General features: G+C 46.8%; 1 long non-coding RNA gene across 1 annotated transcript in view; it reads right to left on the bottom strand.

The window, feature by feature from the left end:
* Nucleotides 1-22,401, bottom strand: part of LOC129384247 (uncharacterized) — a 68,446-nt gene extending 46,045 nt beyond the window's left edge. The window contains exon 1 of the long non-coding RNA XR_008611989.1: nt 22,304-22,401. This is a non-coding gene — a long non-coding RNA (uncharacterized lncRNA). The remainder of the gene's footprint in view (nt 1-22,303) is intronic.
* Between the last annotated feature and the right edge of the window lie 5,059 nt (nt 22,402-27,460).

Raw genomic sequence — 27,460 nt, 5'->3', positions numbered from 1 at the left:
GCTGCAGTTACAGTAGCACGTAACCTCGCGGACATTCACTCCTCATTTTTGACTTCACTGATGCTGTTCTTTCTAATATATAGGTTCCTTCACAGTAATTTTGTATTTAAAGCTATCCTGACACCTTCCTTAATACACATCATATTATAGGCTATGATATATATACGGCAGAACCAATATCACAATGAGCTTCAATGGCAATGCGTTTAGCATTGAATGAACATGGTTACTCAACCTATTTCAACCTACAAAGAAAGTTATATATGAGGCATGTGCTGCAGCGGGACACATCTTTCGCGCTTCCTTAACAACACTCGGCGTCATCTAACGAAGGTGCCGTGAAACTTGCCCGTGAACCCCGAAACGCATTGCGCGCCAGTGCGAGCGAACGCTGAGAAACGCGTAACGTGGAAACCGGGCTCCTTTCTCGCACTTATTTATAGACACATGGCGCCACCTAGCGGTACTGCCGACAAGTCTGCGCGTGACCTCTGAGACGGGTAGCGCGACGCGCCGGTGCCTACAAGCGCTGAAAATAGCTCCCTCACTTGCCGCACACTTAGTCGCACATACTCCGTCAAGAAATTGGTCAATATGCTAATTCAAAAGCGGTATATACTGAGTGAATTCATGTCCCAGCTCGTTTAAACATTGGCGTGAATGGCGTTATTCTAAATTTGCAAATATGCAGTTCATTTGTTACTTGACGTGTTAAAGCACCGCGATGTTGTCCTTTAGAAACCCTTGTGACATTGGTTGCATCCTGCCGAGTATAGACGAAATGTAAAGGATCTTTTCGGCAATATAGAGCGGCTAGTTTTCAGCTGCAATTACATACTTCACCAAGGGGGTGTCAAAGAAGTTTATCGAAGAGCGATTAACACCTGCTCTCACATACGCAAAAACCCAAGTTCGTATAGAATAGGTTCATTGAAGACAAGCAGAAGCCTAGTAGTACATTCGCAGCTCAAAAAATTTTCCATAATTTTTCAGTGGCTACCGGGTCACTGTGTTCTCATCGGCAATGAATTTGCCGATCAGGCTACTCGCTCTGCTTATATAGAAGACAACTGCCTGTAAATCCTGCTGTCTAGGACATATGCTGCAAGGATGCTCCACCTACCTGCATACCAATGCACTATACCAGAGTAGAATCAACCACATTTTATGCACTCCCCGTTTATATACCCTGGATCCAACCTTAAGTACTCAACTTGCACCATGTGTTCCCTAAAGAGACGATACCTTTTTGTGTAGGCTATGGTTAGGTGCCGTGTTCAATATTGCCTACACGTTCCGCATAGGGATTGTTGACCCTCCAGCATGTGGAGACTGTTGTGCACGGAAATAACACGGCATGTTCTTTCCCATCGCTCACATTATAGTGTGCAGAGACAATCGCCTTCCGTTGTGCTCGGCAAATTGGGCAACAAGCCTCTGTCGGAAGAAATAATTCTGAAACATCGACGCGTTTAACATCGCATCAGATGGCCGTGAAAGCACTACTGCGCTTCTTGAGATCGACCAGCCTATGTGAACGTTTGTAACCAAAAGGTCTTTCTTGTTAACCGGTCCTATCCCTGGCTTTACTCTCTCCCTCTCTTTGTCCTCTTCTCAACGCCTATATACCCCACTGTAGTGCAGGGTAGCAAACCGGAAACTCAGCTCTGATTGATTTCCCGGTCTTTCCTCTCACAGCACACCAAGTCTGCATCAAAGGGCTTCATCGAACTGGGGCACATACGCCGTCCGGGATCTACATTGACTCATGTACGCATGAAAGTAGGTCGTGGAAGATCGGCATGTACACATTGCTACATACTGCGCCGCGAAAGTTGAATAACCGGTTGTTTCAAACACGGTTGCGTCAGCAGAGGAGCCGGACGCGGTGGTGGTGGTGGTGGTGAATTGTTACAACAAGCGGGTTTAGCCTGGCGATCAAGACCGGCAATTGCTTTGCCGGATGCGCCTCCCATTAAACCTCGGACAATCCAGTGACCTAGGTAGGCAGAACGATGAATTGATGTGCGGTGTTTAATGGCACAAGAGCCAGCTATGGCCCCTACATTGGTGATAAATTATATCTGTTTTCTGTATGAAATGATGAAATGAGTTCGAAACGGTAGTAGTAATGCAGCTGTATATAGGCCTAAAAACGAGTCTCTATTAAATGCATAAAATATATAAGCATCAAACTAATGTCAATGACTCATAATGTCAGCTATGAGCATAAAAGCTTTGCTACGAGGAAGTGATGTAATAAAATGTGAACAAGCACTACTGCCTGCGCAGGACTCTTGAAGTTAAGAGCTGATGACCGTGCTATAAAACATTGTCACTGCGGCTACTGCCTGGAATGCGAGACTCACACACGTGACCTGGCAAAATACTTTTAATCAGTTAACTTCATCTAAATAGCTAAGAACTGTTTTCATGTTAAAAAGCGGTTCGCTACTAAGAAACAATGCTGGACGTAGGGGCATATGCTGAAGTTTTGAAGAATTAAAGCATTTTTCATCTCACTTTCTATTCCTCTGCATTGCATGAGGACATGGAGAAGTGTAAGGATGTTGCTATACCTTCGACATGACGCAGAATCACTTACAGTCTGTAGGTAGGAGACGGTGCCGAATGTATGACCTATATTTAATCGGCAGAGGAGCATTTCTTTGTGTCGTGCCGTTTTCTCCAATATCCAGTAGCCTAACTTATGTTTGATGAGGTGTAATTTACTGAAATCCTGGGTATCCCACTGTTTCTGTCAGTGCTTCTTCCAATGATGCCGTAAGTATGGTTTATAGTCTGTTGTTTTAATAGGTGTGCTTATGTCGGGGTCTCTAAAAATACGTTCTCGTCAGCAGTTTCATTGCCTCTTGTGCCACTGTGGCGAGGAACCCAGCATAGGATAACTTGCTTGCCCATATCAATTGTACTTAGTAGCCCATATAGTTCCTTAAACACAGCCTTTTTATGTTGTCGTAAACTTTTTATTGCTCGTGATCCATTCAATAAGTCCGTGAACACAATAGATTTAGTGAAATTTGTTTGTTGCTTGTGTTTTACACCAAAAGGCATCGCATTGGTTTAACAGTAAAAATACTTGTTTACGGATTCAAAACAATGGACATTAGAAACGATGATCCTAGAACTGCGTAAGCAACACCAGCAGGAGACTTCAAAGCGTCTTTATAAAATTCAGCACAGGAACATTTATTCTGAAGTTCAAGAAAATGTGAATGTATACGTGTTTCAGGTACCCACTTTGATATCCCATTTCGCCCCTTCTCATATTTTTTTTCTCACGCTTTTATTTTTGTCACGCTCTTCTTTCCGCCTTTACTTCCCCTTTTCCCTTCCCCTAGTGCAGGGTAGCAAACAGGATGTTTTAAGTCTGGTTAACCTCCCTGCCTTTCTCTCATTTGCATCTCAACCCCTCTTTGATATTTAGACGAAGGAGACGTCACACTGGAAGGTCTGCGACTACCAAGGCAGTGAAAGCCTAGTAGGCGCCAATAAGAATCGTCTAAAATAGGGACGCCTGTTTCTTCTGATAGAGCTTCCAATTTCAGGGACAGAGGAGGCGCAGTGGCTGGGTGGTTACGAAAAAGCCTGGCCATGGACAAGCCGTAAATAATTGAAGACATGTATCGTCTACAACTGATTTTGCCTTCAAGGCATAAAAAAGCTTAGGTATGTCGTTTGGAAGTAGAGACACCGTTTGTTAGATTCAGCGTACAGACTTTGCATAGGACTAGTCGACAAGGCACCTGTAGCAAGACCGATACCAAAGCGGTTGATAGGAACTAACATTTTCTAAGCACTATGCGTAGCCGAATAATAGATTATGGCTCGGTAGTCAAGATGTGATCGTATTAGACTTTTATATAAGCTTATCAGGCATTTCCTGTCGTTTCTCCAGTATGTGCGTCATAGGAGTTTGAACAGGTTCAATGTCTTGAGGCATTTCGCTATAATATACTTCACATGGGAGACTCGAAGACGGACTCCAACTTCAGACAGATCTCGGAGGATTCCAACCCACCAAGTTGTGTCGTACGCTTGCTCCCCCCCACCCCCATATCTAAAAATACTGACAATAAAAACTGCTCGTGCAGAGATGCATGATGCATATTTTCTCGATGCAGACAAGGTGAACTATTGTGGATCTATTTTCCCTGAAACCACACTCTAAGGGATGGAATATTTTGTTATTTTCAACAAAATGGATGAGGAGTGGGTTAATGATTTTCTCAAAGAGTTTGCATAGGCAACCGGTTAGAGCTATAGGCCTTCAACCGCTGGGTGAGGAAGGTCCTTGCCCTCATTGAGAGTAGGAATTACGGTTGCTTCTTACCAAGCGGATGGAATGTAGCCAGTAGAGAACATGGAGTTACATAATGACAGCAGTGTTCTGTGAGTTTCGGGTGTAAGTGTTTTGATCATTTCATATAGTATTCTGTCACTTCCTGGGGTCGGGTTACCACAATTGAGTGAAGCCTGAAATTCCGCCTTGCTGAATGGGCAATTGTGTGTTTAATTGGCCGTGCCTTTGCGAATGAGGGCTGTCGCTATGCCTGTCGCAGGTATCTTAGAAATGTATCAGTGCAATGGTATGTACTGGAATTGTGCTGCGATGTGCTCCTAGACAATCAGCCTGGTCCTCAAGAGTGTCTACTTGTGTGCTTATGCATAGAAGATAAGTTTCACAGCCTTTCATTTTGTTTACCTGTTCTAGGCATTCCCTTCGTATGTATACGAATTAATGCCGGAGATGTATTTTTGCCAACTTTTTTTTTTGGCACGGTGGCGCGTTTTTCTACCAAGCTGATAAGGTTTTCTGTAGTCGGAATGTCACAGAGGTGGTTCCAAGCCTTATTTTGTTTCTTTCGCGTTTCCTTGCACTCATCTTTCCACCAGGGAACGCGTCTTTTAAAAGGCGAAACATTTGTTTGAGGGGCACATTGCGACGCTACTTCGAGAACAAATGATGGTAAATGTGACACTGCATCGTCAATACTAGGTGTACGAATGTCGTCCGAGGTCAATTGTCAGCTCTCTGTATCGGTGTATCGCTGGGAGTACGCTGAGTCAATTTTCCACTGGGCCGCCTTTGGAGTAATTTGTCCTGTTTCAATAATTTTAAAGCAATCGGAAATGATCACTCCCGTATACATTCTTGAGCCCGATCCACTGCAAGTATGGCACGGCTTTACTAAATGCAAAAGTTAAATCGATAAATGAAAATGTTTTGTTTGTGATTGAAAAAACGTGGTTCTTGTTTAGCCAACACGTGGCTGTACTTAAGAAGAAATCTTTAATAAGACGCCTTCCGGAATCGCATCTATAGACGCCCCAGGAGGTTTGATGTGCTATAGGTCTCCAGCGACAATGTGCAGCTCCAGAAATTGTGCAATAAAGCTTTCAAATGTTTGTTCAAGGGTTAACGGGTGGGATGTATAAAGAAGTAATTGTCAGTACTTTACTAAAAAGCACTGCTCTGACTGCATCTGCGTCAAGGAGCGTTTGCAGCTCTAAATTCTGGCAGGCGACATTCTTATCAGCTATTATGAAGACACCGCACGATGAAGTGTGAGCGTCATTGCGGTCTTTGCGGTAAATGGCCTATTGTCGCAGAAAGTTTGTGTGCGTATAATCGAGGCGTGTCTCTTGCACAGACAGCGCTCTTCGATTAAATTTGTGTAGGGGTTCATTTATTTAATCCAGGTTGTGGAAGACCCCTGGCACTCTATTCAATAATTTTTGTTGCCATATTGGAAGTGCTTTGTGCTATGTGGCGAGAGAGTTAGTTCAAGTTAGCTCACGAGGTCTTTCCAGTCCCCATAATACGGACATTTTCTTCTTCTGTGGCGGCCTTCAGGCAGCTACAACGTTCCTTCGTCTTCTATGACACCGGAGGAGTGTGGGATGCATCCGTCGCCTCTTTAGAGCAGGTGGATGGCGCACGCTGGGGGTGCACTCTGGGGTTTTCGGGCCTGTCTGCATGGCAGGGGCCCTGCGACCAGCAGACACGGAGGTCTGCTGGACCTTCTTGGTTGGCGCCGGAGCCACGCTTACCGCTCCTGACGGGGAAGAGGGAGGGCTGAAGGAGAGACCACTATCACACTTCGAGTGATTCGGGTCAACGCCGATTGATGTGGCACTGCCCCCCGGTACGTCACATCAGTGTACGACAGATCTGACTGACTGTAGGCAGAGAAACGCCTACGCGCTTCTGGAAAGGAAGTGTTTAGGTTTACCTTGAGTTCAATTATTTTGTCCTTCTTTCACGACGAGCCCGATCGCGAATATGCGGGGTGGTCTCCGTCACAGCACAGTGGGTGGCGGAAGTGCAGATGTCTGAGGAATTGTCTTTAGATGAGCATTTTGCAAGAATATTGCGCCCTGCCCAGCTCTGAGACACATGCCCAAAACGCTGACCCTTGAAGCATCGGCGCGTATTGGGAACGTACGGTCGTACACGTAGCTTGCAGTATGCGGTCTCGGCTGAATCAGGGAGGTTGCTTGTTCCAAATGTAATGATGACATGCTTGGTTAGAGTTTCCTTGTCGTCACGCATTATTTATTTTCACTTTTACGACGTTCTGCTCTTTCCATCCATCTAATAGTTAACTTTGACTTAGTTCAAAGAAGTGGTTAACAGAGATGACACTGCGCACACCGTTCACTGATCTATGTAAGCCTACTTAGACAGGAATGTCGCCGAACGCGACGAGTTTTGACAGCTGTTAGGGCAACTTGTCATGCACTTCCAGAAGAAGGTCGCCATTTCCCATCTTCGTTACTGTTAAGCTGAGCCGATTGCGTCTGTCAGGCATCTTGCAACAAATTGAGATATCGTATGGACACTCTTGGTTTCATCTTGGCTTTGTATCACATGATACTTGGACAATGTTTCTACAAGTTTCATTAAAAAAAGTTGATCGTTTCATCGGTGCGCTCCCTCTTCGGGGAGCGATCAAGTAGTGGGGAAAAACAACGTGTCATAGATGTATGTGGACTTCTCGGCAGCACCGCCAGCCGCCAACCACGGAGCCTAGACAAGGGATACCGCAGAACCGTGAAAAGACATGTCTTGCATGCGCCAGCTGTACGACACTACTACATGCAGATCTGTGACAACCAAGGTTGATATCCCACGCAAGGTTAACCCTTGTTGCCTGGAAAAAGTGGAAGTAAAAGGATGCCAATAGAAGACAGAAAACATCGAAAGTAAGAGAAAGACGAAGATTTGAGAGGAAGGCAACTAACTACCGATTTCCTTTGGGTGGGTAAGTCCTGGGTGCTGTCTATGAGAAGCTGAGGCAAAAGAGGCGTGTTACCTCCTTCGGGGGGCCTTAAAGATCTGAACACCCGGCATCGGCTCAAGCCCCAGAATCACCCTTTCCCAAGACACGGCGAAGCCATGCGCAGTTAGACGCGGGAGGGTCCAACCCTCGTGTGCTTGGGTACATGGTTTCGTAACACATCAAACGCCTGCTGACGCAGACGACCCTGCGGGGAAGTAGCAGAAAGACGATTAGATACAAACATAGATGGATAGATACATACAAGCATGGAGAGAATACCCCGAAAATTACGCTAAGCACCCTAAGAATGGTAAAGCAATAATAGGTAAAGAAGGTTGCCCTGCATTGACACCTAGGCCATCGAGACTCTACGTCAAGCAGCTTAACCTTAGCCTTTAAGCTACCTGAGCACCGTATCCCCTAACGCTTGGTCTCTAACGGGCCTCATGAACTTGGGTAAGCTCTATCCGCAGGCCGCAGCTACAACGTAGCTATTAAATAGGCATGCAACAATCCAGAAGATCATAAATGTCATTCTCATGGATGTAGTTTTATTTACTGTCCGCGTCTGTATTTACGAAATAAACGTCCGGCTGTTTCCAGGAACTGGCTCCTGGACCTATTTGCAAAGAGTGTATTTTAAAGCAGCTAGTATTTTTAGGATAGTTCACGCACTTTACAGTATGTTTCTTTGTGAGATTGTCTTTAACAGGTTTCCCGCCAACTTGGGTCACTGCGTAGTCTATTGTATAATAGGAAGAGCTTTTCAGGCCGTGGTGTTGAGATAACCATGTTCGAATCCAATCATTAAATCAACTTTGGTTACTAGGTATGAAACAGTCGATATGGGGTGCTGCTTTTCTGTGAACCTATTTTACGCCAACTAGGGTGACTGGGTATGTGCCGATGGGAATGGGCTGGTTTTTATTGACAAAAACATTTAAAATTTTCCCCGTGTTTGGTGGAATTAAACAGCTGTCACATTTATTTAAACAATCAATTATGAATATATATTCATACATGTCTCATGCGCGGACTTCCCAAAGGCGGTACCAGATGGTGCAGTATGCTCTAAGATGCGCGAGCAAAGAATCCGGCTCCAATACACGCCTCATACATTACGCGTTTCAGCGGTGGCAATACGGCGTGTCTCGACATCGCCCCAATAACATTACCATCGAAATTCCTCCTGCGATTGGTTCGCATCAATTGTTTTTAAGGCTGGAAATACGTAGTTTCCCTATCACATTCACCGAAGTAATCGAGCGTCAAATAATTAAAGGTACAGTATACACAAGTGACAAGCGTTGTCTCTGTTTAGGTAGCGTTCTTGAAATTGATCACTGCAGAAACTATTTCGAATCAGCGTGAGATCTGATGCGATAATCTCTTTCCTCAGCTATTATTCAGCTGCCTTTGATGCCATTCTTGATGATTCTACTCTCTGTGAGTGTCTGCCTTCGTTCAAATATCCAATGTGGAGGCGAGCTAGGGTGCAAGGTATATCCATAAAAACTTCCTGATGGGTGTATATGATTTTCTCCGGAGAATTAGCGTATATAGGTAATTTCCACAATCTAAATGAAAGCTCATCACAGAATTGGTAGCTGTTTGTAAGCCACTGCTCCAATGTTCCCGCCGGACATTACGCTACTGTTGCCTTGGTTTAGGGAAGCTCAGATCTGAAATGTGGTCACGTCATGATTGTATTCTAGGAAAGCTCGGGTCAAAATCTGCAGTGGTTACTATTTTCGCGATTGACAACGAAGAATCAAAATTCTATCACGTCTTGAGAGGAAGCAGTGCTCCCAGAGTGCTCAACTGACAACCTGTACTGTAAACCCCACTGAGTTAATATGGGCTCCAGAATGGTTGCTTGCTGGCATAGTTGGTTCAGTGTCTCTGATGCAACAGCGCGAAAAAATAAGGAAAGGGCAACGATAGAGAAATTCAGTTGCGTCCTTCCTTATTTCTTCGCGCTGTTAGCTAAGTTACAATATGGGTGTTTTGTGCCGGGAACAGGCTATTGTAACTACTTGGTGCAAGATATTTACTGTAGCATGGAGAGTAAGTTGATGTAAAAACTACTTTATGCCTCCTCAGAGACTAGCGCAAATCAGAGGCTAATGCATTTCAGCGTTTTTCCAGTAAATTGTGGTCTTGCCCATGCATTCGGCGCGAGTGTGCGAAAATTATTGCAGATGAGTGCCACAATTGGAAAGGCTAGCGCTGCCGTCGGCGTGACGTAACATGAAGGATCAAGTGGGAGAACTGCCGTGTCATCCGCGTCTTACTCTATTCTTTCTTATTTGTACTGAAGATCTCCAAACGAACACTCTTAGAAAATCGGATGTTGGCAGGCAAATGCCTACTACACCACCCTATTAACAATAATTGCAACTCTTATATCTGTTCAGTCTGATCTTCGACTTACCGAAACTTCATTCTGCAAGTGATTAAGGTCATTGAACACTAAAATCCTTCTGTTCTTGCTGTTCTTCACAAGCGGTCATGATGGACTTACGTATATGTAATATCTGGCTTTGTGATCTCCTCTTTTAGCTTTGGAATTATTCTGTCTCCTAATATATCCTCATTCAGGCACATGGGCAGCATAAAAAATGCTGCTAATTGTGGTTCATGGTTTGCTTTGCCCTAGTATTCCACTGCTACACTTTGAATTGAGTGTTTCCTCGTCAGGCCTGAACTTGAATGCGCTTGTGCATTTTGACTTCCTTTTTTTCAGTATGACAATAGCAACATGCTTGAATTAGGGCAGAGCCGCGCTATACCGTCTCTTTTTCGAGTATGCATACACGTAGCTCACCGAAACTTAAAACGTAAGCGAACCTTCCCAGCATTGCATCACACCGCCAAGTCATCCGTCTATCTCTCTTGCGCAAATTCTTTCACACATCCCATCATCATCATCATCATCAACCTGGTTACGCCCACTGCAGGCCAAAGGCCTCTCCCATACTTCTTCAACTACCCCGGTCATGTACTTTCTTAGCACCCTCTGCTGCGTCGCAGGTCTGACCGCCACCGTGGTCAGTTGCTTCGCAGCTGCTGGGGACTGAGGGCCGGGGTTCGATTGTTGAGTTCATATAGGAGGTTGGACATCCCATTGGACATATAATATTTTACCAGCCTACAGCCACTCAAGCTGCATCAGCCACGACAGGACTATATACCCACCTCAGGCGCCTACTGTTTTCCATGCTGCCTCATTCTTAATGCAAAAATCGAAGGACTAAAAGAACGTTCCCGCCACCGCCGCGCTTCAGTAGACGCCAACCCCCTTCAAACACATCATAAAAAAATAATGAACAAAAACGGCGCGCCTTCACGTAAATGTCGTCCTAGACGCCTTTGAGATATTAGAAATAAATGAATAAGTTTGGAGCCATCCTGCGGTTTACAGCGCTCCTATTATAAGTAGGCTGTTTCTGAATAGGGGCCTCCAAAGATGGAGGGCCACTCAGGCTATGCGCCTTGCCCCGTCGCGTGCACCTAACTCAAACGTTATCTCTAGGTTTGTGTTATCGCACGCCCTTAACGCTTCGGTTGGAAAATAGTGAGGGTCCACCTAAATAGACATTAAGGAGAAAAATAAATTATTCTGTAGTTGTAAATTACCCTCTAACATTACAAAAACACAACTATTATCGCGAGAAGAGGCTTAGTAAACCAGAAAACGTCAAGAACGAAATACTGGTGGCCTCGCCGCCGTGGCATTCCCGCCCCAGTCCGCGGAGACGTCTGGTATTTAAAGGGCGTCTTCTAAGGCGTAGATAGGGTCTATGGATAACGATGGACTGCATTTGGTTATAAAGGAGCCAACAATTGAACATGCCAAGTTTCTGAAGCTTTCATTGAACTAGACGCGGTCACAATACAAAAATAACTTTGAAACTCGTGACCTAACACTGACGTAGCGCCCTTGCGGTATCGATGCGAAATTTACAAAAAATTCACTTCAACCTTCATTTCCTTCTGATAAACAAGATATAATTGTGATATTGCAGACAATTGAGTTCTCAAACAATACTTTCAGTCTCAACTCATTTAATGTTTTGCTTTAGTGCCCCTTTAACGTCCCAAACCTGCTTTCCGTCGTCTCAAAGGCGCTGCGAACATCTCAAAACAAGTCGGTGCCTTCTCATTTAAAATAATAAACACTCCGGTACAATTTTTATACTGTTAAATAATACGAATTGCAATATTTCGCGTTCTTTTTCTCCCTTTACCTTTTCTTTTTACTTCCGCGTACAGCAAGGGCTCTGATGCCAACGCAATCCAGGCACCCCATTCTAAAGCACCTTCCTGGCGAGGCAGACAGTGAACGCAAAGCAGTCGCTTGTTGGGATACTTTAAGCACAGATCCCTATTCTAAATATCCGTTATATTGATACAATGAAAATGGTATGACATATTACATACATACAACGAAATATATTCGGAACCTCACCGTCATGGCGTGGAAGGCGAGAAATATATTTCCTATCCCAATAAAAGGCTTTAGAAGGGGAAAACAATAAATTGCCCTGAATGGCTATCGCATGTACTCTTTGGTTGACGATGTCGCTAGCTGCGGGGTAAATATGTTTTCGAACAGATTCGGAAGAGCCCGCACTGCGTTTGCTTTTGTCCTCTCGAATGCTTAGTTGCTGCGACCTAGCCCAGGCTGCGTTGCATGTGGCGGAGCTCAATGTTCGGCGCCTACTACGCTGTCTTAATCTGAAAAGATATGGTCTGTCTGAGCAGTACACTGGTTTAAATCAAAACTTGAACGCCGGCATATGCTTGAGCGTGCGGCCGCTGATTAGGAGCAGACAAGGTGATGGTGAATTGTCGTCTACTAGCTGGACGGAAGAAATTGAAACTATGAAACACTTGCGTTATGTACATGCTGCGTTCATCAGAACGAAACAAATAGATGTGGCTAAAGGCACGTCCGACGCCTCTCTCGCATGCTTTTAGGATATTAGGCGGATTCGACAGTGTCCTTACAGAAGTGCATACAACATACATTGTTGATTTTGGCATGTTTTCTGGTAAAATACGTCGGACAATATTACTACGAAATCAGCGAGCGATGCCCGAGGGACGAGCCACCGCGAGAACGACGACGGAGTGGGTCTGTGTCCTTGGCGCGAGCGAGTGTCGGCCTGGCAGTCTGGCTCAAGTGTAAATAGCCTGTATATAGCCTATTTCATCTGTGTATTTCCACACGTAACATTCTGGTGGAGGTCAGCGATCCCCGTCCTCACCACGGAATTCCGGAGTGGTCGGTACATCGAGCTTGTCACCATGCCTTATGGTGACGAGACCGCCTCTGCAACGGGTTCGGCTTGTCCGACTGCTGCAATCATCACGGTTGCCCAACGTCGCGACCCTGGTGTGTTCTCTGGCCTGGAGGGAGATGACGTTGACGAATGGATCAAGCTCTACGAACACGCCAGTGCTAATAACAGGTGGGACCCAACGATTATGCTCGCCAATGTCATTTTTATCTCGGCGGCACCCCACGCGTGTTGCACCAAACGCATGACGACGAGATAAACAGTTGGGACAGCTTCAAAGAAAAGCTCAGGGAACTGTTCGGCGACCCCATTGGGCTCAAGGCTGCCGCGAGAAAGGCTCTTGCGTCTCGTGTTCAGACATCTACAGAGCCGTACGTTTCATACATCCTCGACGTCTTGGCTCTCTGCCGCAAAGCGGACGATACTATGTCTCAAGCAGATAAAGTGTCGCATGTGCTAAAAGGCATCGCCGACGATGCTTTCAATTTGTTTGTTTTCGGCCACGTCTCGACTATCGACGCCATCATCAAAGAATGCCGTCGCCTTGAACAAACTAAGAGCCGCCGAATCGCACATCACATCACGTGGGTACCAAACACTGCTGCTACGTCGACATGTGAGGGTCGACCGCGTCAGACCACTCCCTGTGACGACGAAACCCGTATTGTCCGCCTTGAGCTCGAGGCCACCTGTTTGCCAGCTTTCTCTGCGACGCCTCCCGATCCACCAGCAACCACGATTGCGATGATTCAGGCTGTCGTGAGACTGGAATTTGAGAACATGGGTCTCAACGCCGTGTGTTCATAGTCTCCACCCACGGTTCCCCAGTTCTCTAGCAGCCCTCCTCGGCCCCGGCAGTCCTTTTCTGCCACATCTCGCCGCAACCCGTCCGAATGGCGTACCCCTGATGACAGGCCGATCTGCTTCCACTGCTGTCGCATCGGCCACGTCGCTCGTCACTGCCGCTACTGATGGACACCACCTCCTCGGACATACACCACCTCTCATTCCCGCCCCTTTGGACCTTCTGTTCCCTATGCCACCCGCGATGACCCCATTACCGCTAATGCTCCTGCCTCGAACCTTCGCTACAGACGCTCGCCCTCACCACGCCGCCATCAGTCTCGTTCGCCCCAACCCCGTCGCTTCTCTCCGTCGCCTATCGCCTCCCGGATCCAGCCGGAAAACTAGGCACTGCAGCTTCTGGAGGTGAAGCTGCGTTGTGCACCTTGCCCTCAAATCCTCTGCTCAAGTTACACACGAACCAAAACCTTCTTGAAATTGACGTTGATGGCTATCCTGTCAAGGCACTCATCGATAAAGGTGCATATCTTTCTGTTATGAGTGCTGCCTTCCGACGACGACTGAACAAGCTCCTCACCCCAACGTCGGCACGCGTCGTCGGCGTTGCGGATGGCGGTACTGCGCCTATCATCGGCATGTGTACGGCACGTGTTAGCATCGCCGGCTGCCACACTTCTGTCCTCTTCACCGTGATTGCTCATTGCCCCCACGACCTCATTCTCGGCCTCTATTTTCTCTCCGCGCATTCTGCTCTTATTAACTGCTCTGCAAGTACCCTTCGCCTTGAGTTGCCGATTCTCGCAGAACCTTTTGACGCACCCCAGTGCCGCCTTCGCCCCACCGGCTTTATTTGCCTGCCGCCAAAATCAATAGCCTATGTTGAACTCTTGTCTTCCCCACCAGTTTCTGATGGCGAGTACCTCGTCACTCCTCTGCCCGACATTCCACTGCCGTATGACGTTACTGTGCCTCACAGTATACTTACTATTACTGCGAACCGCACTTTCATGCCTATCTTTAACTTTGGATTCGCAAAGCAAATTCTACCGCAAGGTAGTTGCCTTGCCAACGTTGATTGTCTCGGCGACCATCACTTGGAAACATTATCGACCGATGCTTCTTGCGAGCTTAGCAGGCCCATCGTACCAGCCTCGGCCGCCGATCCCAAGATAAAGAAAATGGTTGCGACGGACCTATCTTCTGCGCAGGCTGAAGACCTTTACCAAGTATTATCGTCCTACAGAGATATTTTCGACTTCGACGATCGCCCTTTAGGCCAGACTCTCGCGGTCAAGTATCGGATTCTTACTGGCAATGCTACTCCTATTCACCGACGACCGTATCAAGTTTCTGTGTCGGAACGCCAAGTAATTCAAAGTGAAGTGAACAAAATGCTAGACAAAAACATGATCGAGCCTTCTTCGAGTCCCTGGGCGTCACCTGTAGTGTTGATTAAGAAAAAGGATGGCACGTGGCGCTTCTGTGTAGACTACCGTCATCTGAACAACATTACTAAGAAGGACGTCTACCCGCTCCCACGTATAGAGGACGCCCTTGACTACCTCCACGGTTCCAGATATTTCTCTTCTATTGATCTTCGTTCTGGATACTGGCAGATTGCTGTTGACGATATGGACGGAGAAAAAACCTCTTCAGCACACCTGATGGCCTATACCAAATTAAAGTAATGCCGTTTGGATTGTGCAACGCCCCTGCCACATTTGAGAGTATGATGGACTCCTTGCTCCGATGTTTCAAATGGTCCACATGTCTCTGCTACCTCGACGACGTGATCGTCTTCTCGCCCACGTTCGACACTCACCTTGAGCGTCTCACAGCTATACTTGATGTATTTCGAAAGGCGAAGCTGCGACTTAACTTGTGCAAATGTTGTTTCAGCTGCCGCCAAATTACTGTTCAGGGCCACCTCGTTGACGCTTCCGGAGTACAGTCTGATCCCAACAAAACTCGCGCGGTCCGAGACTTTCCGGTTCGGAAGACAGCCGCAGACGTTCGAAGTTTTGTTGGGCTATGCTCGTACTTTCGTAGTTTTGTTCAAGATTTTGCAGCAATTGCTAGACGCCTCACTAATCTGTTGAAGAAAGGCGTACAATTCTCGTGGGGTACTGCAGAAGCCGCCGCCTTCTCTCGTCTCGTCACTCTTCTCTCGTCACCACCCATTCTCTCCCACTTCGACCCTGATGCCCCTACAGAATTGCGTACAGCTGCCAGTGGTCATGGCGTAGGTGCCGTCTTAGCCCAGCGTCAGTGTGGCCAGGATCGCGTTATTGCTTATGCAAGCCGCTTCCTCACACCATCGGAGCGCAACTATTCCATTACGGAACGAGAATGCTTTGCTGTAGTCTGGGCGGTTGCGAAGTTCCGTCCTTACCTTTACGGTCGCCCTTTTTCCGTAGTCACTGACCATCATGCTCTCTGCTGGCTCTCATCGCTAAAGGATCGTACAGGCCGGCTTGGTCGATGGGCTTTGAGGCTACAATAATTTTCATATTGCGTGGTCTACAAGTCTGGCCGCCTGCACCAAGACGCTGACAGCTTGTCGCGTTACTCTGTTGACGACCCTGACTCTTCCGATATTGCCAGTGCTGCTTGCGTATTCTCTGTGTCGCAGCTGCTTCGTTTCGCCGACGAGCGACGTCGTGACACCTACATCAGAGCACTCATCGACCGTTTTGAACAATATCCGGCCGACGCCACTCTACGCCTCTTCGTCCTCCGCGACGGTACTCTGTACCATCGTAACCTTCATCCGGACGGCTCTGAGTTCCTACTTGTCATGCCTAAACACCTCCACTCAACCGTTCTAGAAGAGCTTCACGATGCAGCAACGGCAGGACACCTCGGCGTATCTCGAACCTATAACCGTGTACGTCACCGTTTCTTCTGGCCGGGCCTTGCGCGTTCCGTACGACGTTACGTCGCCGCTTGTGAACTTTACCAACGATGCATGAAGCCTTCCCAGCTCCCCGCTGGTTACCTGCAGCCGCTCGACATACCAGCCGAGCCCTTCCATCATGTCGGCTTAGACCTTCTTGGCCCATTTCCGGAATCTACATCAGGAAACAAGTGGGTTGTAGTCGCGGCGGACTACGCCACCCGCTACGCCGTAACCCGCGCTCTTCTGACCAGTTGCGCAACCGATGTTGCGGACTTCCTCCTGCGTGATATCATTTTGATTCATGGTGCTCCGCGTCAATTGCTAACAGACCGTTGCCGTACGTTCTTAGCCAAAGTCATTGACGACATCATGCGTGCCTGCTCAATGCAGCATAAATTTACCACCTCCTACCACCCTCAAACGAACGGCCTCACTGAGCGATTGAACCGCACCCTTACAGACATGCTAGCCAAATATGTTTCAGACGACCACCGTGACTGGGACCAAGCTCTACCTTACGTTACCTTTGCGTACAACTCTTCCCGTCTCGAAACTACTGGCTTTTCGCCTTTTTACCTGTTGTATGGCCGTGAACCGACGCTACCACTGCACACTGTGCTTCCGTCCACCACAGCTTCAACTAGCGCCTATGCCCGTGATGCTATCGCCCATGCTGACTATGCTCGCCAACTTGCGCGCGCTCATCTACAAGTCTCTCAAGGCAAACAAAAGCGACGCTACGACCTCCGTCACCGTGATGCCCATTTTGCGCCCGGCACCCTCGTGTTGCTTTGGTCACCATCGCGTAAGGTTGGCCTTTGTGAAAAACTGCTTTCCTTGCTACACAGGCCCATATCGCGTGCTTCGCCAAGTGCCGATGTCACCTACGAAATCATTCCAGCCACGCCCACTACGTCCTCCGCTGTGACAACCAGTGGCATTGTCCATGTCGCCCGACTCAAACCCTACAACTCTCCCCGCGCCTTGGATGTTTAACCGCACCGTGACTGCGCTTTTGCAGCCGGGGAGTAGTATTACGATATCAGCGAGCGATGCTCGAGGGACGAGCCGCCGCGAGAACGACGACGAAGTGGATCTGTGCCCTTGGCGCGAGCGAGTGTCGGCCTGGCGATCTGGCTCAAGTGTAAATAGCCTGTATATAGCCTATTTCATCTGTGTATTTCCACACGTAACAATATTACGCAGCACAGGTAAATACATACTTTTATTGTGTCCACACTCATACTGTGCGTGGTGAGGGGCAGCGTGCCTTAATTAGCACAGATCTGCCTCTTCATCGTTACTCTAACAACGTCCGCATCTGCTTTCATATAGCATTGACGCACCCTTTCACAGCCAAAAAAAGTCAGTCCATTCGTTGCCATTCAATCGATACTATAAGAGAGTGGACTTATGGAAAATATACCGTTGATGCAATTACACTCTGACGCTGATACACTTAAGGTATTGATGCAAATGCGTCCGTGTGGCAGCACTTAGCGATTACGATTATGTTGAATTCTAAACTGAGATCTATACATAAAATAAACGTTAACTAAGAAAACCGAAGAGCCACAATTCTTCTCTGAACAGCTCCTAAATTAACTTTCAAATTCCCTTCGTGAACAGGCACCGGAAAGTCGCGGTATTGTTCACTTTGTCGCTATAAGCTGTTCTTTTATTCAGATACAACAATAGAGCCACGCCACTACAGGCCAAGTTTTGCGGTCGGCGTCACCATGGTGTTCCCCATATATTTATGTCTACGTCCGATAAATGTTTATAAATGGCATGTATGTAAGGTAGCTATTCAAACAGCTGTCAGACCTTACGTGCCTGACAGAATTATTCCTAAGAAGTTTTTAGAATCGCAGCCGGGGGGGGGGGAAACAAAAGTTACGAGACATTACGTTGACAACGGATGCCTCGTAATTCAAGTCTTAGACAAAACGGTGCACATAAATATCCTTGCGCACAATACAAAGTACCGCACCTCGCTGGTGCCACCCTTTACAGTCAGTGAATGGAAGCCTGTACAATGCTATTGCAGGCCCCACGCTGCACCCTCAAGCTTTTCAGGGAGCCAGAAATTTAGGCGTGCTAACGTGCGTCGCATCTGCGTATAGTTGCAGCGGTGCACAGTTGCGACACATTCCGAGCAGTTCAAACGCGTAACGCTAAACCTTACTGTCGCTGTCAATGCTTCACCTTTCGGACGAAACATTCAAACTTGTTGCCTAGCATTTGTTTTTGTCTGGGTGCCGAGGGTCCTTTTCTGCTCCTTCGATTTCGCCCTACACTTTCGCGTCCAAAAAAAGAAAGAATAAATCTGTATCACCATCTAGGCTTGCTGAGGTGAATTTCTGGGAATTGAGAACGTGTACGCTTTCTGCCACCTACATTTTTTCTTGACGTTTCTTTTTGCGACTCCTTTAATCCTACCGCTTGGCAGACCATTATTAAGAACTAAAAAAAAGAAGGTCACCGCCCCTTCCCGTCCGTGAAGACGGTCGAACAGCGAAGCGGTGCTAGCTACCAAGTGTAACACCATGCAAGCTAACTTCGCACGCAGTCTATATTGTAAACATTTTGTTTCACCATTGTTTCACATGATTTTCGCGTTCGCATGCTTCGCGTAGTGAGCACGCTTTGGGAGTGCTTTTTTCACGGCTCTCCCAGTAATTTATTATTTTTTTCCACTTAAGGCTTTCCGTTTGTTTTTTCCGGCGTTCGCGGCAGGCAGCTTCATCCTCAGGAGCACAGACTTCTCGCGGTTTTCCCAAAGTTGTAGCTGGGATTGGATGTGTGGAACCACTAATTCAAACCTCTGTATATTGGGCACAAGACCCACCACTCGAGATGCGGGCGCTGCAATCATTTTGACGATTGGTTGGATTGATTTGACGATTGAAATGACTACCAGCACTTTTTGCTGGTGCAAGAAGTGCCGGCAGCCACGCGCTCCAAGTATCGCGCTTCCATCGTTGGGCACTGTTCGTTGGCCGCAAGCAACCATCATAACAATTGTTTCTTTCATAGCAGGGTGGAATCAATCGTTGATAAATTCGATGCCGATCTCACTCGATCGCCGAAAATGCACCGTGTGAAAATCGTACAACATTCGCGTATAATATAGCATGCTCACAAAGGAAAGGGGTCACTCCAACCCCTTTACCTTTGTTGAGCTGTTCTTTTCTTCTCCCGCTAGGTCGCATGGCCACTCCTTAGCAAACACAACGACGGCGCAGGGTCTGCATAAACAGCTTCGCTGTAAAATTCTTAGTGCTAGTTACGGCGTAGTATAGTACGTAGTTGTTCAGCATATGTGTAAAGGCATATTTAGTTCTCCATATTTGCAAACAATTCTAATTCAATGTTGCTTTGCCTGCTTAGATTTTTTAATGCTCTATAGGTATGGTTCTGCGCAAACATGGTGGAGAATATACGTGCAATAACGCACATCCATGCTAATCAGTGACAAAACGACGGAAAGATAGGTTTTACCACATGGAGTAGCTGTAAGTGTTGAATACGTAATAGATAAACGGTTAGTAGAGAACGTAACTAAACCATCCAGAATTAGTGTTTAGGAAAACCGAAATCAACAGTAATCATGCGGTGGAAAGTTAAACACTCCACAGCCAGTGTTTAATATTGCAAGTGTAAAAACAATTGCGGCAACACATCGGATGGCTACGCTGGCAACAGGAGCTGAATGCCAATTCATCATTTTCTTCCTGCTTCTTTCTCGTTTTTTTTTTGTGTCTGCGATACTTTGCCTTATCTGAAGAAATCCCTCTTGGTCACCTTACACCTAGCCACGCCAGGTGAGAGAAAGCAGTGCGTCCTTAGAGCTGCCCTATAGCCACAGGGTCCCGTTTTTAAGTTTACTGCCCCGTTCACACATGTGCTACCGACCACAGGTAAAAAGAGCTGAATAAATGCTGTGAACAACGCAACAAACGTACTTATAAGCATGACCACATAGTGCCATAGTTGTGGTTTTGGAGCGGCAGTGAGAACAGGCTGCTTGCTGCCCTTTGATATTGCCACATCTAATAGATTTCATTTCCTTTTTATTTTCTTGAAGACCTCGTAGTAGGGGTATTTCATTAAGGGTGGCAATACAACGTATATAAACAAGTGTTCGGAAAAATAAAAGTTGTTACATCTCAACTGCAACTGTGAAGAGCAGGTGACGGCAGCTGCTTGATGAGGAAGGGCATTGCAGTCTTTAGATGCTCGGTATTAAAACGAGGCTTGTCGCATAATTTTTGTTGGTTTCGTCGTTGGGTCGATCGTTCTGCCCTTTACATACGTTCTACTCTTGACCGGTTATCTGAAACATCTTTCACACCTAGAGCCGCTTTTAAACGCCCCTTTCGTTAGAACAGAGAGCCCTCTAGGAAGCTAGCACTCAGCTAGCGACATGGCTGCACCGTATGTCAGTACGGCCCGTATTGCGCACTACGTGTTGGTGGTGCTGCGGGAACCTGGTGAGTCTGAATCTTTCAGGGTCACATTGCGACTACCACATCCCACTGGATTAAGCCTAAAGGCACTGCAAAATAGAAATAACACTTGAACAATTCATATGTGAAACAGCACATTATCACGTGTATTATCGCACGCGCAAGTAGCTAGTTTCTGCGCCTTCTTGAAGTAAATAAGCACTAAGAACAGAAATTTGCCTCTAACGGCCCTGCAATATGACCGTGTTAGTGATTTCCTGTAGTGACACGGTCGCTTCAATGCGCACCACTACGATGTTCATTAATGGGTTTTGATAGTTACACGCTGCACTCCGTGATTCTGGTTAGAGGTGATTTTCACATTACATAAAGGCAACTTAATTAGGATAACCTGCTGCTTGAGCCAGTGGAAAAGTGGCTCATGATTACTCTGACACTATAAAGGTTTGCTGGAATATGGTAAAAAATGAAGAAAAAGCATACAAAAAGCGGGAAAATCTACCATAAACAAAGTCTAGCTTTGTCAGTGAAAAAGAAGCGCCACTTCCGCGTATAGCTTATATAGATTTAAAGGAAAAATACTTTCGAAGCACTGAATTTTTCAGAACTCTACTTTCAAACTTAAGCATTTATTCGTCACACTGAAAGCTGGAGTTTTTAGTTGAAACCAGTTAATTTCAGTTAGCGGTTTCATAGAAATTTATCTCGCTGATAAACTAATAGCGCAGTTCTTGCCCGGCTCAGGAATTAACGTTTAGACCATTGGCAGTGGCGCAAAGTCGATACGCATGTTTGATAGTAACCGGTGTGTACAACGTGCACTCCGGAAGTACATGTTGCTGGGCTAGTCAGTTCATATTGCTGAGTAGACCATAAATATGATAGCCTTGGCGCGAACAAGCAAGGACGGAAGGGAACAAGGGGAGCGCTCTCCTTGTTCCCTTTCGTCCTTCCGTGTTTGCGGCAAAGCGATCATATTTATGGTCTATTCGGGAACATGCACTCGAATACCGTCAAGGCTGCTTAGCGAATGCGTTTTATCCTTCCTTTGCTTTGCTAATGCTGCTTTCATTGGATATACACGGTGTGCGTTTTACTTCGACCGCTCTATTCACAAATGGTGTGTTTTGTCCTTTCTTTCAACTCATTTGCTATGACTCTGCCTGCGAAGCAGAGATTGCAGACCGCACAGTCTGCGCCTGCCTTTTGGAAATTACATTTCAGTCCTAAATTACCACGTAGTGCGGCCCATCGGCATCAACAGCATCTGAAAAATTTCTGTAATAATTACAAGAAATATAAAGAATACATTCCTCAAGTATATTTTGTTGATTTTGCTGTTATTGAGACGCTGTGGCTCAATTCACATGCAAAATTTGAAGAGATAGTTGTCCTTACAGTGCTGTACTTACAAAAGACCATTTCGATCGTTATAAGGGCTGCACCATAAACCAGCTCTTTACATTTCGACTATCTGCAAGGCTTACCTGGAACAGCCACGGGAGTTTTACTTACTTCTCTGGTTTTTTCAGTGAGGTCAGACTTTTTTACTATCTCGGGCAAACTGAAGGACGGTTTTTCAATGTCGCCGGTATCTTGAGCTTCGGAAAGCGCCGTTTCTAAATAAAAGAGAAATGTTTGTCAACACATTTGCAGCGTCAAATATTATACGCTGCTGATCAATATTATCTATGTATGTCAGCACCTTACCTATTACTTATTTATTATTGATGTATTCAACACTGCGGATACAAGATACAAACAGGGTGGGCGATACGAATATAAATATTGCAGCAAAAACAAAAAGAAACAGCAGCAAAATAACGAAAGAACAACAGCGATGCAGGCGTAATGCAAAATTCGTGTGCAACTCTATATGTGTTTTCATTTCACGTGTAAATATTTTTATTATGATTATATAGCTACACAATTTACACTAGGCAAATAACGCCGAGAGTAGCGTAGCTGGCGTGGATAATCTATCTCGCGCATGCAGCGCATTGCAAACGGAGATAGGTGTGCATCTTCCTTCTCTGGAGTTCGTGAGAAGCAGCACATTGGTGACACTTGGGTGCGATTCACACCAGCGGCCATGCAGCTCATGCAGCGCTTTGTTTCCATACAGATGAGGCGCTCTATTCTGACGTCATACCGTAGCTATCGTCACCGCCCACTCCGTCTGCAGCGGCACTACATTGTTCTTCGCACGCTTTCGTTCCACCAATAACGACAACAGGCCTTTCGTCACAGAGCCATCGTGCCAACAGTGTCAGCGGCGACAACACCCAAGGGAGCGTCGCATTCAGTTTTACCCGTAGCCGCTCGCCACCCACCCTTCCAGGAGCAGTGATGCCCGTCACGCACGCTGTTACCTTGGACTGACCTCAGCAGCTCGCGCTGCGGACGAGCGTAGCTCTCCCCCAGAGCATGGCTGTACTCCTCACCTGACGCCAGCATGCCCTCCACCCTCCGTAGCGTAGATGAGATCGCCCATGTGGCTGAAGTTGCCGTGGCCACCGGCAATTCAGCGCAAGCTCCACTCCGCTCCTCCGCCAATTTCGTCATCGTGCGCTTTTAATACATCTGCCGCTGCGCTCCGCGTTCGCTCGGTTACGAGGCACGCCGAGGCACGCCGACGCCCAACACAGTAAGAAACCCTTAAGAGCGACGCTTGAAAATGTATTTAATGAAACTTTGTAAATTTCCCATAGTAATACAATTGTTGTGAATGAACCGCAGGAGCGTGGAGATATGCGTTAGTTGGTATATATGCAAGGTATTAATGAGCAAACGGACACAGAGACATAAAAACGAGACAGAACAAGCGACATAAAGCACTACTGAGATAAAACAGGTACTATTTATTGTGTCTTGGTTTGCTGTGTGCCTCATCGCAATTCAATAACGTAAGTAATTGAGAGCTGCAAGTTTCAAGTGGAATTTGAAAATCCGCTCCCGCAAAAAAAAGGAAAATTCATCGCGATAACGATACTCCCTGACGCGAAAATTGAGCGCCGCTGTGTACGAGTTTGAAACCCGGCGTCAGTGTCCCGCGTCCTGCGTAGATCATCGTTTCGGTGAAAATCATTCCTAACCACGCATACCCAACCACGCAAGCCCTCTGTGCAGTGCAAAGAAGTTACCGAACTAATTGAATTTCTCAAAGTAAAATACGTGTGAAAAATCGTAATGTGCGACTTACACGCTACCTACAGACGTGATAGCATGGGTCTGTAATTTGAATATACGAGAAAACATAATTCTGTTACACGGTAACTCAAACACGAATCCGCTTTCCAGCGTTTCTACTATTCATAGACCGGCCAGCGTGCACAAACCGGGAGGCCACTCAACGGCGCGCCCGATTCCTTCCCGCACCTCCAGGTGGCGCTCGCCTCTGCCACATCGCTGCCCATCGCTGCGTTCCTACCCGGAAACTCACCATCCTGCCAAGCGTTTGCCGCCGACATTTCCTGGCAAACTATAGGGCAGCATAAGCTGCAGTTGCCGGTAAGCATGAGAAGCAGTCAGGTATCCCTGAATACTATCGCATTCTACTCTTAAAGGCGAAGCTTGAGCCTTCTAGAAATTCTTCTTTTTCATTTCCCGATTTATTGAGCCGAAAAGTGTTAGTAACATTAGCGAAGTCGGGTTTATACATGACTCATCGAATGTTCTTGTGTAATCACTGGTGCTGCTTGGCTCCCAGAAAGTACTACGCTATTCGTATCGCACTTACAATCGCATTACAAAGCAATCGCAAACCATGACATTCGAGAAAGCGCCAAGAAGGCCTAACCAAGCAAACCAAACAAGCGCGAGCGAGAGCTGACGCGAGCAGACGGTGGTACCGAACGAGCGGTCCGGCTATGACCAGACTCAAGTACGCATCGAGGGGTCGGGTGGGTCCGCATGAAACCAGTTTCCCGCGCGCAGGTAAATACAAGGGCCCCTATTATTGTTCTTTGCCGTCCACGGCTCGGTCATTCATCCTCCCTTATCCCTTTTGCTATTTCATTTTTCGCTGTTGTGCTCCTTCACTCGGTAACACCACTGCCGCGCCTCCAATGCAGGAACGGGCCATCAAGAGTTGTGCTCTAGAAAGAACATCAGCAAATTTTTGAAATTTCTTCTGCTTAAATCATATTTATCGCAGCAGCAGCAGGCTCTTTCAATCTTGTAATAAAAACCAACCGTTAGCCACCGAAAAATATACCAAAATAGAGCGCTGCACTTTTTCTCCTTGGACAGCCTTCTGACGATTCACGTAGAACCATACGTGTAACACGGCTCGACACAGCACACGAGTCAAATGCTGTTGCAGCAGAAAGAGTTTTCTAGTGGATGCCATCTGTTAATAGAGGAAAGATGAGAGACATCCACCCAATTGTAGCAATTGTTTCAAACGAAAGCCATACGTGTTCCTAAGAGAAAAGCCTCGCAGTTGAAGAAACATTCGTCCTGGTCCGGGACTCGAACGCGGGACTACCGCCTTTCCGTGGCTGCCGCTCTACCATCTGGGCTAACCAGGCTGCTAGGAGGTGGAACTTCTCAACAACTCGAAGGAAAGGCAGGAGTTTTACGTAATAGTTCTGCGAAAACCCGCAATATTCCGCAACCCACAATCAATAAAGGAAAAATGCGAGAGATCCACCCAATGGTAGCAAATGCTACAAAAGAAACCCATATGGGTTCCTCCAAAGAAATGTCTCCCTGCTGGAAAAATCGTCCTTGTCCGGGGCTCGAACCCGGGGACCACGGCCTTTGCGGCTCGATTATTTCGCCCACTCTCTTGAACATCTGCATGATTGACTTCTCGAGGAAGCTGACCAAAGTTGAAAGTAACAAACCTACCATTTACACCGAGAACATCACGATCTAGTGCACCGGCGGTAACGAAAGGCAAGTGGAAAGTGCATTGCAAGAGGTCATAGACCTCACGGAGCAGTACCTGCTACCTATCGGACTCAAGTGCTCCCCGACCAAATCCGAGCTTATGCTTTACAGAAAAGAAAGAGGGGGCCAATCGAAGGGCCGGAAACCGGTCTTGGAAAGTGACATTCAACTGTTCATTCGGAGAGGCGACCTGATAGCCCAGCAGCAGGGCTAGCCAGATGTTCAGCATACTCCCCATAAGTTTCCCAGTATCTCCGGTACCAGGGCACTGCTCATAGATATCTACGTTTTCTTGACCTTATGCTACACTTCAACCATGACCGCACCTGCTGAATCTATAGCGTGCCATAAAAAAGTGCTATACATCACGTTGCTCCAAACCCATGGCATGTGTTATAAGGCCTTGAGGAACACCCTCGTTTATTTATGCCCTCATCATACTGTATGAAGCTCGGCATCATAAGTGCAATGATTAATATCTGCTGGTTTTGCAGAGTTATTTCTTTCCGGCTTCTTTAAAGCTATTCTGATTGAGTTTCGGAAGCGAACGACCGCTGCCGGAAAAGTACATAAAGGAAGGGCCGCTATAACCCCGTATCTCCCATAAAATGAAGAAGGCCGCTGAGTATACACGCAGATTACTTCATATCCAACAAGCTTGGTTCCCCTTAGCAAGCGAGTAAACTAAACTTGACCCGACTACGCGCTTGTGGCAAACTACATGCCAGATGCTGTGTCGCCTGCAAAGCTGCGTCAAAGCAGCAGTACATTTGTACTGAGTGAATAAACTTAATTAATGGCTTTTACAACAGTACAGAAATAAACGTGCACTATGCAACAGTCTACCACACAGAAAAGCGTTGCAACAAAAAGTAATGTTTCACACAGCCCGCGTAGCCCACTTATCAGTCGTAAAGGGGATGTGTAATTAATTAATATTATGTGTAATTGAAAATTTGAGACATACACAGAAGTATGTGTACTCTTTCACGTTCGACCTCCCTTTGTATTAAGACTGGCAGAATGTCTACTATAGAAAACAATTTAGAACACAAATGCAAAGAACATAGACATATGTCTCGTTTTCAAACTCGATCGTCGTGCAAAGGACACCTAGCACGGAAGAAGGTGAAGAAGCTGTGTGTCAGCGTCGTAAACTTCATACTATGGAAGAAACACACTAAAAGCCTATGACAGGCGCGATTGAACCCAAAACGGGATCACATACCTTTGAACGCGCCACTGGAGTCCCTAAGCCACTCCATTCCTCCACCACCCCCATTGCACGGTGGCATCACTTCTTTGAAGCACAGTACACAAACAACACAATTACGCTGAACAATGGGCGGTCGACGCAGTCACATTTAAGTGACCTGTAGAGAGAAGAGCATGCCTCGATGTCGATTAAGTAAAGGCGGACACGGTGACACCACATCGCGGTTTGCTGAACTGCACTGCCGAGGCGCTAGGCCACTTCGACATTTCAATCGTCACCACGCACCGCCGGATTTTCAAGGAACACGGGTAACAGAACCCAGATTATGCGCTGCCGGAGCTCACCGAGGCCAAATCGCACTGCCGCGCCGCCACTGCTCGCGGATTTCAGCCAAGTAGCAAAGAACCTACAACATGCAACACACAAGCAACGTTGAACAATGCGTGGTCGGCTAGGGGCGTGGGCCAGACAGCGTCTTCTTGCTGGTTTGGGCGAGTAGAAAAGTCGCTTATTCTGCAACCCATATGCGCCGAGAACGAACACGCCACGACGTCGCTTGG

Source organism: Dermacentor andersoni, chromosome 8 (genome assembly GCF_023375885.2).
Source record: "Dermacentor andersoni chromosome 8, qqDerAnde1_hic_scaffold, whole genome shotgun sequence".
Taxonomy (NCBI): Eukaryota; Metazoa; Arthropoda; class Arachnida; order Ixodida; family Ixodidae; genus Dermacentor; species Dermacentor andersoni.
Note: the sequence above shows the minus strand (reverse complement) of the source record. Positions and strands in the feature narration are given on the sequence as shown.